The following is a 16254-nucleotide window of genomic DNA, read 5'->3' as shown; positions in this document are numbered from 1 at the left end:
ACACACACACACACACACACACACACACACACACACACCCCATTTCCCCCAGAAGTGCCAATGCATATGCAAGCTAATTTGTTCTGGCTATTATCACAATTTATTTCAGTCGCTACAAAGCAGCCAATCACTTTAATAAAGAAGGCTCCAGCCACCCAATCTTGCCCAGTTAATAAACCGCATTGAATCGCCCAGAATAAATGGGCTCTCGCTTGCAACCAATATAGAGAATTTCCACCCCGTAGTGTTATCACCGCTACCCAGGTACAATTAAAACGCGTGTTATGCATGGAGCTGCGAGGCCATTACCAGAGCCGACAAACACAATTAGAAAAGGTGCCATTGTGTGAGGCCCAGCTGAAAAATCGGCCTGTTTGTGTGCACCTTTCAACGGATTGCTTGCTGGGTGGCAAAGTATTGAACCGTTAGGTGATTAGGAGACCAGGAAGACAGCTAAGCAAACAAAAGGCTGCGGCCTACCAGGAGACAGCATGAATACTAGGTGAGTTAAAGATGGGCTCCCCAAAGCAAGATGGATTCCCGCCTTTTCAGCATTTTGGTTCATTAAAATATTGATTTTATTGGGTACACAGACTGGAGGCTGCACTCAATTGTCTTTTGTGTTTTCCTCATGCATCTGAGCTTACACCTTACATTTAATGGGTTGTCTCCTCAGGCTTATATTGAAAGTAGGAAATTGCTCACTGTTGCTGATAACATTTTGGGCGGTGTTTAGGGATATATTTGCTTCTGGGAATTATTCCGCTCACAGTAGAAAAACACAATCCCTTGTAAAAAAAATATGTGTGTTGTCCTCACTTGCCTTTGTTATCATCTTTTACTCCCATTAAACAATCGAAACTGATTCTTTGCTGGCAATATCATCTGATAGCACTGTTTTTACGGTGTTATCTTTGCTTAAGAAAGGAAGAAGATCATGCTGGATCAGGCCAGTGGCCCATCTAGTCCAGCATCCTGTTCTCACAGTGGCCAACCTGATGCCTGCAGGAAACCCACCAACAAGATTCAAGCACAATATCACTCTCAGCTCTTGCAGTTTCCCGCAACCATTGTTCTACAGCATTGCAGCCCAGTTGCAGAGTTACCCCTTCATGTGCAAAAGCTACAGCTAGATGTAAGAAACAAACTCAACAAGAGAAGAATCTGGGGTTAATGAATGGCCACGACTTTATTGATTCCAGGTGTAGGTGGCCTTTGGCTCAGGCCAGAGGGCTGAAATATTTTGATAGGGGCATGCCAAGGATTATGGCCTCCTCAAGATGCCAGTCAACTAAGGTGGCCATCCAAAGGCTACTGCTGGAAGCTCTATGGTCCATCTGTCACACACTTGGCTTCTTGATAGAGTCTTCCACCTAGATCCCTTTAACAGGGTACCCTGCATATACACTTGCTCCAAAACCCTGCAGTTTAATTGTACATACTTTTTATGCAAAGTGCACACTTTCAAAGCATAAATCGCACACTTTCCAATGCATTCACCCATAATATATGCATGTTGCGCACATTTTTGAAGTGTGCTTTCCCGCCAAACAAAACTGTATTGCAAAATTTGGGAAAGACTGAAGCCTGACCAGGAGCTGTGTTCCAATTTGCAAGCGAGCTTGAGAGCATCCGGTCAGGTCAGTCCTGCCCAACACAGAGAATAATAATTTCTTCCTTTGTACCTTGTAACCACTGCAACATCCTGTGGCAGCAAATTCTACCATTTAACTATCCTGGAAGGGACAGAGGGCTAACTATCCTAGAAGGGATGGAGACTTCATGCTAATACCATTTGCACACTGCCTCTTGCAAGTCCATTCACACCACCCAGGGCCGCCATAAAGAAAGGAGATGCAATACAAAATGAATGTAGCTTGGTAAAAAGTCCATTGAGAGGTCACAGAATCATAGAATTGTAGACTTGGAACATCTAGTCCAACGCCCTGAAATGCAGGAATCTTTTGCCCAATGTGGGGCTTGAACCCACGACCTTGAAATTTAGAGTCTCAAGCTCTACCAACTGAGCTATCTCAGATGCCGATGACTCAAAAGCCAGCCCAAACTCAAACATGTTGCATCATGCATTCTCTATGTGAGCAGAACTTAAGGAGCCCATTGAACTATGGGGAGGGCGATTGTAGCATGTTAGGAGACACACTTTCAGAGGCCAACTTCTCATGGTTGGGATGTCTCAGGGGAGAAGCAGTGAAATCTAGGTCATCATGCTGAGTCCAGCTCAGGTCAGTAGTTCCCGAAAGTCATTATTCTCCAATAGCTGTTTGGCAGCCCTTGGGGAAATGAGCTGGTCTATTGTCAAGTCTTGGCAGACACAAAGGGTCGTGTCACATACCTTCCCCCACAACTGGGGATAATTGTCAGTGTCACCAGAGGGCAGAAGGTTTCTCATGGATGTCAAGGTTGAAGCACATTGGAAAGGAAGGGCAGTGATCGTTGAGCGGCGGTTGAAGTGGTCCTGTTTGGTGGAGAAATGCAAAATGTCAGTTCCTCCAGGCCTGCCAATCAAACAGTAAATGAATGAATAAAAAAGGAGCAAGGACAAGTGCTCTCGGCTGGTGCACGTGAGCTGCAGCTGCACACAATAGCTGCAGGATTTTTCTACGGTGAGCCTTCACTACTGGTGGGACCGCGCAACCTTGCAGCTCAATTATAGGTGCTTGAGAGTCCCCCTAGTTTCGCAGACCTAGATTGGAAGACATAAAGACCCCCCGAATCTGACCTGGGAATTGTCCAGCTTTTCTCCTGGCATGGGTGCTCAAAGCATCTCCTCCCTCTCCCCCTCCCACAAGGGCTTCACGTGGGGAAAGGAAGGAGGCAAATGACAGTGGACGCTTAGACACCCCAACAAAGCAACACAAATCATTTTGATGAAGGAGACCATAGCACAATCCCAGTACTAAATTATAATTGAGGCTGGCCCTTTAAGAGCCACAGTCTTTAGACAAGAATAAGTCCACTCACCCCTCTTGGTGCAGCAGTGTTGCAGGACGGCATAGGATTCACAAGCCCCCTCCACCTATCAGGAACTGGATCCTAGCCTGCATCCAGCTTTGGCTAATGGGGATGCAGGGACTTGGGCTGTGCCAGGGGGCGGAGCCGACATAGCAGGTAGGCTTCCTTCGAATCTGCCCCTTGCCTATTTAATCAGCCCACACCTGGGGCACCACCCTCAGTTTAAGCTGATAGTCAATGAATTTGCTGTGGCTACAGTGGTCGCCATTCTTTAAGAAGCCAGGTAGAAATTTGCCCACCAGGCTAGTTGGCACTGACCGGGTGGTTTTGCCTACCTCATAGCAATTGTCACAACTGATTAGGCATTGGGGCAATCCTGTGTTTTGGATGGAGGGGAGGTTGTAGTCTCCACCTGCCCCTCCAAACTCTGGGGTATCCTCTTAAAGGGATCCAGGGGGAGTGGCCAAGTCCATGTGCCCAGGGGTGCCAGGGCGGAAGGCACTCCCCCAAACAGTGGTCCTATTTGATGTAAGTCTTAGGAACCCCCTCCTGGACCACACGTCACTTCTGGTGGGTGACCCGGGAGGAATTTGATTGCCCCATGCCCAAGCCAAACCTCTTTCATCTGTATTCAATAAAGTTGTGCCCTGTTTTGACCCCAAAAAACAGTCTCATTGTCTCTTATTTGCATGGGTTGGGGTATGGGAACCCGACACCTGGTTCTGCAAGTGAAAGAAGAGAATTATAAACTCACTGCCCACCTCCACTCTTTGTTGGGAGCCAATTGCTTATTCACAGATATCTGTGGCAATGCAACTACTCCTCTGCGTTGCTATATTGGTACCTGGGATAGAACATCTGGTGGATCATGGGAGGAGGTTTCTTGAGGGATATGATAAGCAATAGGTTTGTGCGAGAGGGCCAGGGTTTGGTTTTTTTGTTTGTTTTGCAGGCAGTCCATAAATGCATCTAGCGATCAGCATTTGAGGAAGTTATTAAAGTAATTATCAGATTGGGGAGATCTAGCATTGGCACACGATGTAGGAGGAACATAATGAGTTCCCAAGGCAAGACATAACAGAGCTTTTGGAATAAATGATGCTATTACATTTATAGGGTCGTCCCCCCCCCCCATTCTGATTACTGGTCATGCTGTCCTGACAATCTTTAAGATGGGCTTTGTGTTATTAAAAAAAAAATTCTAAATGGGTAATAGCGATGTGGCACTATGTGATGACACACTCAGGGCCATATAACCAAACCATGTCATTGAACAATGGGGCATTGATGGCTTTGTTTGTGTGCTTATGGTTGGAATATAATGTTCCCTGGGTGGGAGGGAGAAGAAGAGGCATGCGAGTTAGTCTTAATGCTTCTACAGCGCCAGCTAAAGTAGTAGCATCCCTTTGCAAAGCAGAGAGATAGAGAGTCCTGCGGCTGGTAAGATTGCCTCGCCTCTTAGCTCTTGCGATTCTGCCCATTAGCAGGCAGAATTAGCCGGCCAAATCTCGTCTAAGCCCTTGCTGTTTCCCCCCGGCTTATGTGCTCTGAGTGCAAACAAGGCACTGCCACAGACACATCAGCTGACTTATATCAATCCCACACCCCAATCGCTTTGCCCTTCACAGACGATAGTTGTCTTTGTAGGCAAAAGGCCAAGATGCTGAGCTGATAAAATATTCAAGAGGCTTTTGCTGTGACCTCCAGTGCGAAGGCTTTCCTCCTGCTTTCAAGCACAAAAAGCGGGGAACCATGAAAAAATAAGCTCATGCTAGACGTGCCAGTCTTTAAGACTCTGCTGCGAAAAATAAAACTATCCACTACCATCCAAAAAACCAGTCTACACCCGACTGTTTGCAAACCATGTGTTTTAAGTTGCAATCTGCAGTTCAGAAAGCCTACTGCTGAAAAGTACATTTGCAAGCACTACATGAGATTGATAATAAAACGTGTCAGAGATGTGCCCATTCAGGGTTCTCCCAGTCGTGTGGAAACTGCTTCTCTATAAACACCTCTCAGAAGCCAAGAACAGGGTTGAGTAATCTGCAGTTCTCCATGGGTCCCATTAGTTATTTACAGTGGTACCTCGGGTTAAGTACTTAATTTGTTCCGGAGGTCCGTTCTTAACCTGAAACCGTTCTTAACCTGAAGCACCACTTTAGCTAATGGGGCCTCCCGCCGCTGCGCCACCGGAGCATGATTTCTGTTCTCAGCCTGAAGCAAAGTTCTTAACCCGAGGTACTATTTCTGGGTTAGCGGAGTCTGTAACCTGAAGCGTCTGTAACCTGAAGCGTATGTAACCCGAGGTTATTGTTGTTGTTTAGTCGTGTCCGACTCTTCGTGACCCCATGGATAAGAGCACACTAGGCACCCCTGTCTTCCACTGCCTCCTGCAGTTTGGTCAAACTCATGCTGGTAGCTTCGAGATCACTGTCCAACCATCTTGTCCCCTGTCGCCCCCTTCTCCTTGTGCCCTCCATCTTTCCCAGCATCAGGGTCTTTTCCAGGGAGTCTTCTCTTCCCATGAGGTGGCCAAAGTATTGGAGCCTCAGCTTCACAATCTGTCCTTCCAGTGAGCACTCAGGGCTGATTTCCCTAAGAATGGATAGATTTGATCTTCTTGCAGTCCATGGGACTCTCAAGAGTCTCTTCCAGCACCATAATTCAAAGGCATCAATTCTTCGGCGATCAGCCTTCTTTATGGTCCCGAGGTACCACTGTACTACTAGCCTTGATTGCTGGGGCAAAAGAGAGCTGGAGCCCAACATGTAGAGGACGAAACCTCCCCTATCACTGGACTGGACCTGTTTGCATGGGCTGTTCTTTAACCCATTCACTGCACCCATATAGTTGGGCCATTTGAGCATCTCCCAGGCACTCAGAAATCACCTGCTGCAACATACAAACACCAAAAGTTGTCTCCACATGAGCCCTTTTCTCTGGCACTGTCAGATTACTGATGTATTTGTTGATATTTTTTCTTGCTGTTGTGGCAATTTTGTACAATTTACACTTTACTGCTACACACACACACACACACAAATGAAAGTGCAGCAAATAAAGGTATTGTTATGTACTTTAGTTCTCACCCTGGGCCAGCAGGGGGATACTGTAGATAGTTATGCAAATAAGGGATCGAAAGTGACGTTCAGGGATTGGATAGTTTTAGAAAATTGTTACAGTTACATTGTACTGAAGCTCTATATAAGCAGGCTGACTGAACCCTTCAGTTCAGTTCTGTTCTGGCCTGTGAATAAACAAGAGCTGTTTGAAGAACTGCTGTGTCGTCTGATATGTTCACCCACAACTTAACAGGTATGTTTGGCTCAAAATTGGGCCCAACATCAGATCTTTTTTTGGAAGACTACTAATGTAGAGGGTGAGGAACCTGCGGCCTGCTGGACTACAACTTCTGTAATTCCTGACCATCAAATCATAGTATTGCAGAGTTGGAAGGGATCCTGAGAGTCATCTACAAAGCTGAAATCTCAGGTAATGCATCCTTGAAGTCCCAGATGTTCTCTGGCATTTTAAGGAGTGCATTTAAGCAAGCTCTTGACATGGTGTTTTTTATTATTATTCCGGTTATATTGCATTTTTATGACTCTGCCAGGTAGACAGTTGTCCTTTTGTGCTGGCTAATTTTAAAGTTCGGGGTGTTTGGAAGTTTCAAACTGTATTTTGCTATTATCATCTAGGTTTGCCGCTTCCTGACGAGATTATTCCAAAACGTGAGGCAACCCATCAAATAATCTGGGTCTTCAATAAGGCAGGGCCATACCTCAGTTGTAAAGCATTTGAATGCACAAGTTTCCGAGTTCAATCCCTGGTCTCCCCAGGTAGGGCTGGGAAAATCTCCTGCCTGAAATCCTGGTATGCGGCTGCCAGCCAGTGTCAACAGCACTGACCTAGATGGACCAGCTGTCTGACTTAGTAAAAAAACAGCTAGCTCCCTGTGTTCCTAGTTTCCAATAAAAATTCAAGTGACTGCAGCAACATTATGTCATTTTTGAAGTGTTCCCAATTGAGGCACACCTCATTCTCGACGGCAGCTGTAGCCAAGACTCACACCCCGGCCTGTAGCTGTCGGCAAAAAGCCACTTCTTAGCTGCCACCCGGTTTTGCACACTTATTTCATGGTGTCAGTCGCCGTGAGCATTTTAATCTGTTAAGAGGGCTCCCCCCCACACAACCCCCAGCCCTTTAACACAGAACCCATGTTTTATTTATCAGCCTTTGATTGAGAAATGCTTAGAAGGCAGGCCACGTCCTTCTTTAGATGGACGAGTTCTTGTGGGTCTTCTTTTATGATTATCATTATGATTATTATTGGGTTGTTGGTGCTCCAACATCTGTGGCCAGGCATCTTTATGTAGAGAAATATGGGCTTCTGCGGCAGGGAAAGACCAGGGCGGAGGTAAGGAGAAAGCACTCAGCGAGGCCTATAAAGCTGTCTGTAAAAAGGAGAATAAGAGAGGCTGATCTAAAGGATGGGATCTATATGGGAGTTGCCTGTCTCTCTCTCACACACACCAATACACACCTGACTTTGCAAGAGGATTTTGGTTCCTGCCCAACAACTAGAGAAGAATGGAAGTATAAAGCAAAGGCAGGGAAAGTTTATTGTCCCCCTTTCTCGCGGGACACTTTTAAGCCTCTCTAAAAAGAGCGAGATTGATGATCTGGTGGTTGCAAAGGGCTCAGAGAAACTTGTTTGTCCAGGCAGAAAAAATAAATCTTTTCTTTTGTGCCTGTGTGTGTAGGGGGGGGGGGCACAAAGGCGTGGTTGGTCTCATTCCTTCCAAGAGGTGTCTTTTGGAGGTGAACTGAAACTTGGAGGGGTGGGTGGGAGCGGGATCAACATACCAGTTCTAATTTGAACATGAAGATTTGGGATACAGCTCTAAGCATACATAGGACCAATCTAGATGCCACATTAAAATACATTATCACATTTAATACACACATTTATTTATTTATTTATTTAAATGATATTTATTAAGATTTCAAAGAAGATTACAAAAGTAGTAAAAAAGAATAGGAAAAAAAGAAAGCAAAAGACACAAAATACAGAAAAAATAGAAACAATTAAAAATAAATCCATCTTTCTATGTCTTGCCTTTCATTTACTTGTTTCCCTGACCTCCTCACACCTCCCTTTTTTGTATTCCAATTTGAATGGTTAATTCAGCAAATCCTTTCCCTCTTTGTTTTTATCTTAAGTCTTAATCTTAACATATCATAACTTTATATTTTCATCTATTAATTCTTAATCTTAACATATTATAACTTTATATTTTCATCTATTAACAATCCATTTTTATGTGCTCCTTTTTAACATTTAATACACACATTTAAAACAAAAACCAAAAACCAGAGAGAAGGTGCTCTAGACCATGGGTTGGCAAATGAAGGCTCAGGGGCCAGATCCAGCCCAATTGCCTTCTGGATCTGGTCCACAGACAGTCCAGGAATCGCTGTGTGGATCGCTTGGGGATTCTGATTGTTCAGGCTGACCATTTCCCCCTCCCTCTCCCTCACACACACCGTGGTGGCGCCTCCTCCCTCCCTCCTCCTGGCTTATTCTCGCCGTGCCTAGAGGAGGAAGGGGGCTGGGCTTTGTTGAGCCACGGTTGGCTGAGCACCATTTTAAGCAGCCCCTCTCCTGAGCCAGCCCTTTTGCACCACTCATCATCCCGCCACCACCGCCAGCCCCTACCGCTTGCAAGGCACAGGTAAGCAGCCACCAGGGCTCGTCCGGTGCTGTGGAGAAGGGAGGGGAGAGTAGTGGGTTTTGGGTTTTTTTCAAAATATAGTCCGCCCCCCCCCACAAGGCCTGAGAGACAGTGGACCAGCCCCTTGTGAAAAAAGTTCACTGACTCATGCTCTAGACTATCTGACTGGCTTTCCAGGTCCAAAGCAGACATGTTTCTGTAACACCCAGTTTGTTAACGGGAGATGCAAAATTATTCTGATAAACATTTGCATATGCAGTTTTGACTCACGTGCTTTTTTTTGCAAGCAATCTCTCCTAAAATAATGCATTTTTGCTTGTTATTTTCACTCATATTTGTCTGCTTTCTGCACATTTCCCTCTAATATTTGCATTTTGTTCGGTTGGAGAACTGCATTGCAAAATTCGGAGTTGTGTGAATACATATCAGGGACCAGGAACTGACTGAGAGGTGGTAAGAGGCATAGCAGTTCCTGTATTTTCTCCTGGTCTGAGCTGCTTTGTTGCTGAAGCAACAGCTCCTTTGTAGTTCCAAGCTTCCTGAACTGGGGAAAAGAATTCTGCCTTTTTAAAGTCCCCACAGTGCCCCCAATTTAGCATCACTCAGGGCATTGTGGAAAATTAAGATGGCACCTCTCAGAGCAGGCTGCCATTTTAATTTCCCACAATGCCACAAGTGTTGCTACATAAGGAGCCATTGTGGGGAACCAAAATGGCACCTCCCTGAGCACCACTGGGGCTGCCATCTTGATTTCCCACAGTGCCCTCAATGATGCTACATTAGGGGCCTTGTAGGAAATTAAAATGGTGCCTCCCAGACCCAGTGCAGATCAGAACCCTAAAAGAAAAGAAAAAAGTTGGCATGGTGATCCAGGACATGTATCATCAGTGGGCCATGGCAAAGGCATTGGGGCACTGCCAACTGCCTGAGACTGTTGTGTGCTGACACCAGGCTTGCTAGACTTCTGGGGACCAGGCCCTGCCCACCTACAGGAAACAGAAGATTATTGATCACTGGTCAGTGGTTATTAATAAGGCAGTAGCTGCACCCAGTGGTTCATCCGATGCTGTTTGAGCCATTGAGTCCATTGTCTCTCTGGCAAGTGCCATGTTCTTGTAGTAATCTCCATCCCATGGCGATCACCTCGCAGGAAAGGAAAAACAAACAAACCGCCCTTTGATTACAATTACATCTCTCCACTCCGCTTCGCCACCAGGCAGTGCAATTGCACATGAGGCAGACCAAATAAATGGCATTTCTGCATATGCGAACTAACAGTCGGGAAAATGCCACGCAGCGTGGGGGCTGCGGAGAGCCTGGCAGGCAGCACAAATTGCTCAGCAGGCCCATCTATTATATCTATCATCTAGTTCTCCTTGTATAGCACGGGAGCACATTTCAGATAGAGGAGATTGCAAGTGGTGGGGTGGAGAGAGAGATAGAGAGGTTGGGAGAGAGTGATGTCCTCTCGTTTAACGCAGCACGGTAATTGTGTTGACTTTGGTGGAGTACTGTTAATTTCCAGAAGGCACGTGGCTGGTGGGGAGGGGAGGGAAGGAGAACAAAACAAAACACAGCTCTAGCCGAATTGCCAGTCAGCCCGCCAGCCCGTCCACCCACCCGTTTTTCCATCACTCTCACGCGATATCTATTTAACACACAAAACAGTGCATTTTATTCTTCTCGGAGCTGCCAGATGGCGAGGTCACACCTAGTCTCACATATTTTATTTTGTCTGAGTGTGCAAGCATGTGTTCAGTCTTTAAAAGAAAGGGGCTGGGGGGGGGGGAACCAGCACAGATTGTCAAGATATATCCGCATTAATTACAAGACGGTGTCATGGGCAAACAGGCATGAATACAGACATCTCACAATCCTGACATTCGTAGGAATCATAGAATCGTACAATTGTAGAGCTGGAAGGGACCCCAAGGGTCATCTAGTCCAACCCCCTGCAATGCAGGAAACTCAGCTAAAGCATCCATGACAGATGGCCATCCAACCTCTGCTTAAAAAGGTCCAAAGAAGGAGAGTCCATCACCTCCCAAGGGAGACCGTTCCATAGGAAGCTGGCTTATTCTGAGTCAGACCATTAGTTCACCTAGCTCAATATTGTCTACAACTGAGGCAAGGCTCTCTCAGTCCCAACTAGTGATTGAGCTTGACTTCCCAAAAGTCTTACCTTCCTGCACCAGTGGTACCTATTTATCTACTTGCACTGGCATGCTTTCAGACTGCTAGGTTGGCAGGAGCTGGGACAGAGCAACAGGAGCTCACCCTGTCATGGGAATTCGAACTGCTGACCTTCAAATGTGTGATTTCATTAAAACTCCTGCCTATTTCTTGCCTCTGGCCCTGGCCACCATTCACATGTGTTCCCCAGCAAGTTGACCGTGAGGAAGTACAGCACTTGGGCTGGAAAATGTTCCCCTGCTCAGATCTAGGCCTGAGGCACCAGGTGTGGGATAGGCAGGGACGATTACCTGAAAGCAAAAGTAACCATTGCGGTTCTTTCTTTTTTGCATTGTAGTTCCCTCTGAGCTCACTCCTCTGCACATTCACAACACACATAGATATATCTGCCAAGTTAAAATTATACTTCATGCATCTGACACAATGGGCTGCAATCCTCAAAGGTTTATTCTGTATTCCATATTCTTATCCTCATAGGGAGAGCCGTGATGAATCAGGCCAAAGGCCCACCTAGTCTTGCATCCTGCTGTATGAAGGGCTTCCTTTTGCCTCTCCTGGATCTTCCAACATTAAACTTCATAGGATGGCTCCGGGTTTTAATATTGTTGCAAGCATCCCAATCTCCAAGTTGCGGGGGACTCTGGGGGTTCCAACACTTACCCGGGGTTTGGTTTCCTTGAAACAAAGGCCAATGGAGACAGTGGTGACTTTGGGACATAGGTTTTTATTAACACATCTATACAACCTGAGCATCAAGGTAAAAAGTAAAGGACCTCTGGATGGTTAAGTCCAGTCAAAGGCGGCTATGGGGTTGTGACACTCATCTTGCTTTCAGGCCAAGGGAGCCAGCGTTTGTCCATACACAGCTTTCCTGGTCATGTGGCCAGCAGGACTAAACCACTTCTGGCACAACCGTGATGGAAACCAGAGCGCAATGAAATGCCGCTTACCTTCCCACCACAGCGATACCTATACCTACTTGCACTGGTGTGCTTTCAAACTGCTAGGTTGGCAGGACCTGGGACAGAGTAACAGGAGCTCACCCCATCACAGGGATTCAAAGCGCCAACCTTGTGATTGGCAAGCCCAAGAGGCTCAGTGGTTTAGTCCCATAATGTGAGCATAGGATGAAGGGGCTCACAGCATTAGCATATCAATGGATCTTCCCTCCCCATTAGGTTCCCAGGGAGATCCCCAAGCCATAGCTTAGGGTCCAGCACAGATTCTAGTTTCCAGAATCAGCCAAAACTCTCTCACACACATTCCCCTTTGCTCTCCATCCTAGGAGATGTGAAGCCCATCCAGGTGAGGTGGGAAAAGTCCAAAGTCCTGTCCAATTCTCTCCATGGCAACAGGGCTCCCCCTTTAAAATGCTGGTGACAATACTTAGCTGAGTGGCTAACCCTTAACAGAGGAACTAGCTTGACCAGCAAGCAGGTTCTTTTACTAGATTCTAAATTTCATGGATCCAGAAACACAGGCCTGGAGGAGACCAACAAGGGACTGAAACACATACCCTCCAACAGTTCTGGATTTACATATAAGCTAAACAAGCTATAGCTTAGGGCCCCACTCTCTTGGGGCTCCAAATTTTTTTAAAAGAAAACAAAAAACACCTGTGTAATGGGAATTGGGGTTGCTCGTGCGTAAGTTGCCTCTACTCTTGGCAAAGTTGCCTGGTTAAACCTTTCCCTGGCTGCACAGCCCTTACTCCACGGCTGTGTCAGTCACTGGCAGAATCCGTCAGTGGGCGTTTCCTGAACTTCTTCCAGCATAAAAGTTCTTTGACGCCAAGTCTCTGCCTAGCCTCCCTGCGCGGTGGGCATGGGCAGCGGAGGACCTGTGCTCTCCCCGCTAGTTTCTGTGGAAGAGTCCTGGAGACATCTCTCCGAAGCCCTCCCCTGCTCCCCTTTCTTCCTGGTGTCACGCTGATTTCCTTCCTCAGTGGAGTTCCCTCTCTCCCTGCTGAGCCCTTCTCCGGCATCGCTGGAGAGCCTTCCCTCCACTCCTGGCTCCGGTGGCAGTTCCCTGACAACCTGGATGTAAATTTCCAAAATATTAGATAAAAAACAAATAAAATAAAACCTACCATATTTTTCGCTCTATAAGATGCACCAGACCATAAGACGCATCTACTTTTTGGAGGAAGAAAACAAGGAAAAAAATATTCTGAAGCCCATAAGTCAGAACAGCAAGAGGGATCGCTACGCAGTGATCCCTCTTGCTGTTCTGGCTTCTGGGATAGCCGTGCAAAGCCTCTTCAGGGCAGGGGGAGCCTTCATCCCACTGCCCTGAAGAGGCTTCATGCGTCTAAGCCAGAACAGCAAGAGGGACTGCTCTTGGGAAAAGCCCCCAAGAGCCGCGCTACCTTTAAAGAGCTGCGCAGACTGATGGGCTGCCCTTCTCCCTCCTTCTCCCTCCTTGGGGAAAAGCCCCCAAGAGCCGCACACACGTTCCACGTGGCTCTTTAAAGGGAGCGCTGAACAGAGCCTCCCACCTGCATTCGCTCCATAAGATGAACACACATCTCCCCTTACTTTTTAGGAGGGAAAAAGTGTGTCTTATGGAGCAAAAATTATGGTACATTTCATAATACTTTTAATTTAATATTTAATATACTTTTTAATTGTATTTCAGTTCAACAATTACTTTGATAAAATACATATTTTGTTATGTGCAAATGACTTTAGATACCTATTAGGACCATAAACTACCACATAGCATATATTTAACAAAGAAAACAGCGACGATTTGTTGTTGACAAAGGACAGCTGGACATATACAGTAAAGGGCCCCATTACCTTCAGTAGCTTAGGGCCTCATCAAACCTAAATCCAGCCCTGTCCTCCAACCTGTAACAATATTATGAGAAAGGGACCAAAACCTTTTCTCCATCCACTTTCTTCACTTAATTTTATATGTCTCTGCCATGTTCCTCCTTATTCACCTTTCCCCCACAAACAGATAAAGACCAAACAAAGAATGTGTTTGCCTTTGCCACAAGTTGCTTTCACTGCGACTACTTTTCTGGAAACTGCTGTTAACAGGATAAAACTGCTAACCACCGTCACATTGGGAAGCAACAATGAAAACCACCAAACGAGAAAGGAAAGATCAATAGCCAATCATGCTCAACATCAACAAACAGTGAGAAGAGTGCCGGTTCTCCCCCAGCAAAGATGGGTATAGCTTCCATCACTGGCAACTGCTCTAAGCAGAAGGTTTAATAACACAGCAGGAACAAGCCTCGTCGCTAAAGATGAGGTAAGTGTTATTTCACACTCCCTTCAAAGCATGCCAAAGCTGCCATGGACACAAAGCCATGTGCTGCCTGCCACGTTGGCTCAAAACAGATCCTTCATACTTGGGTTTATTCCTTGACAGAGTTGGAGTAAAGGCTCAAAGAACTTTGGAGGCAACTCTATTTTGTTTTATGGGCGTCTCTGTCTCCAGATATACTTTTTCAGGAGTTGTAAGCAAAAAACGAGCCCCATCCCACCCGAAGCTCCAGGGGGAGAGAATGGCTGTTGTTCGGGTGCCATCTAGCCTGCAAGATGGGCACTCAGCGCTGCCAGCTTCCGAGTCGCCCGAGGCTTCGTCAGATGGTTGGTGGCAGCTTTGGAGCCCTGCTAGCTCTTTTCCTTTCAAGCCCAGCTCATTGTGAGGGGGAGCTGTTCTTATTTGCTTGTTTAAGAGCTTTATGCAAAGTCCTCGCAATTTGCCGGGTATTAAGCCTGTCTCCTGTAGGAAAAGCAATGTCCCCCCTCTGGAATGATGGCTCGCATTCAATACAGGCTGGGCCATTATGCAATCGCGCCAACTGGGTGCCAATCATCAGTGCTGCCGAGTGCCAAAGCGGGCATCGCAGAGTAGGAAAGAAGCCTCAAGAAAGCGACTGAATGGGTTTCTCACACTCTGGGGGCACTTTTGCGTGGTGCTGTTGATGGAGAAGGGCACTTCAGGCAGCACCCCTGGTGCTCTCATGGTGTCTCTGGGCAACTTTGTTTTATTATTATTATTATTATTATTATTATTATTATTATTAGTTTTATTAAATATTACAAGAAGGTAAATAGAAAAGGAAAATCAAAACAAAATCCATACATAACAATATAAACACAATTGTCTGCATATTTACCAAATGCAGACTAAAGAAGAAAAAAGACAAAAGATAAAGGAAAAGGAAAAAGGAAAAAGGAAAAAGGAAAAGAAATACTTTCCATGATGAATAATACCAAATTTATACTTTAAACATTACATTATAGAATCCTAGTTAAAATATTATAAAAGACTTCCACTGCATTCACCACACGTCTCTTAATTTTTAATTTACCTTTACATCTGTTCTTCAGTCACTTCCTTAAGTTCTTTCATAGTCCATCAAATCTTTGTATTCTTTATATTCTTCACAAGGTTAGCCTAACCACAATCAAACTTTCATATCTGAGCCCTGCTTGTGTAAATATTCATTTAGACAATTTCTCTGGGCAACTTTGATTAAATGCCGACTGTGTAGTCGACACCAAGCTGTTTTGGGGTTGCCTGGTGGCAGGAAGCACCCACAGCTTGCCTGTGAGATGGGCCAAAGATCATGTGCCTTGCATATAGAAGACCCCAGGATTCAAACCCTAGTATTTCCAGGTAGGACTGGGGAGATCTTGCCTGAAACCCCCCAAAACCACTGCTGGTCAGAGCAGCCAATACTGAGCAGATGGACAAGTGATCTGACACACAATCAGGCGGCTGCCTATGTTTCCCTGTAGTGTTTCTGTGGCATTCAGTGTCATGAGCCCCACAGAGACATTTTGGTGGGACTGGACAGAGCAGGTAGAGCAGCGGTTCTCAACCTGTGGGTCCCCAGATGTTGTTGGACTTCCATGAGCTCTGGCCTTGCTAGCTATGGGTGATGGGAGTTGCGTGGCGAGTTCCCGCCTCCCACCAGAAGAAATAAAGACACGAAACACCATAATTAAGGTTAATGGGCTAAAATTGGCCACAACTTTATTGGTTACAGCTGATGAGCGGTATTGGCCTAGGCATTGGTCCTAATCAACTATCCGGCTTCAGGCTGTCTGCCTGAGAGACCGGGAAGGGTTAACACCAGCAGGGGGAGCCCTGCTGATGCACATCAACCAGGCACTCCCCCGGGGTCACCGCTCAGTGGTGTGCCTTGGGCCCTGGCCTCCCTAGGCTTCGGATGGGACCACGCCCCCCGGAGTCCTTTACCGGACTACACTCTGTGAGGTGAGTGGGGCTGAATGACTTCAGAGAAGTGTGACTAATACAAGGTCACTCAGCAGCTGCATGTGGAGGAGCGGGGAAGCGAACCCGGTTCACCAGATTACGAGTCCAC

At 46.3% G+C, this 16254-nt stretch overlaps 1 long non-coding RNA gene across 1 annotated transcript in view; it reads right to left on the bottom strand.

The window, feature by feature from the left end:
- Positions 1-761: 761 nt before the first annotated feature.
- Positions 762-16254, bottom strand: part of LOC309373407 — a 91906-nt gene continuing 76413 nt past the window's right edge. Inside the window, exons 2-3 of the long non-coding RNA XR_014170017.1 lie at positions 2354-2476; positions 762-1002 (exon numbers count right to left, since the gene is read on the bottom strand). This is a non-coding gene — a long non-coding RNA (uncharacterized lncRNA). The remainder of the gene's footprint in view (positions 1003-2353; positions 2477-16254) is intronic.

Source organism: Podarcis melisellensis, assembly GCF_964234715.1.
Source record: "Podarcis melisellensis genome assembly, chromosome: 1".
Lineage (NCBI taxonomy): Eukaryota > Metazoa > Chordata > Lepidosauria > Squamata > Lacertidae > Podarcis > Podarcis melisellensis.
Note: the sequence above shows the minus strand (reverse complement) of the source record. Positions and strands in the feature narration are given on the sequence as shown.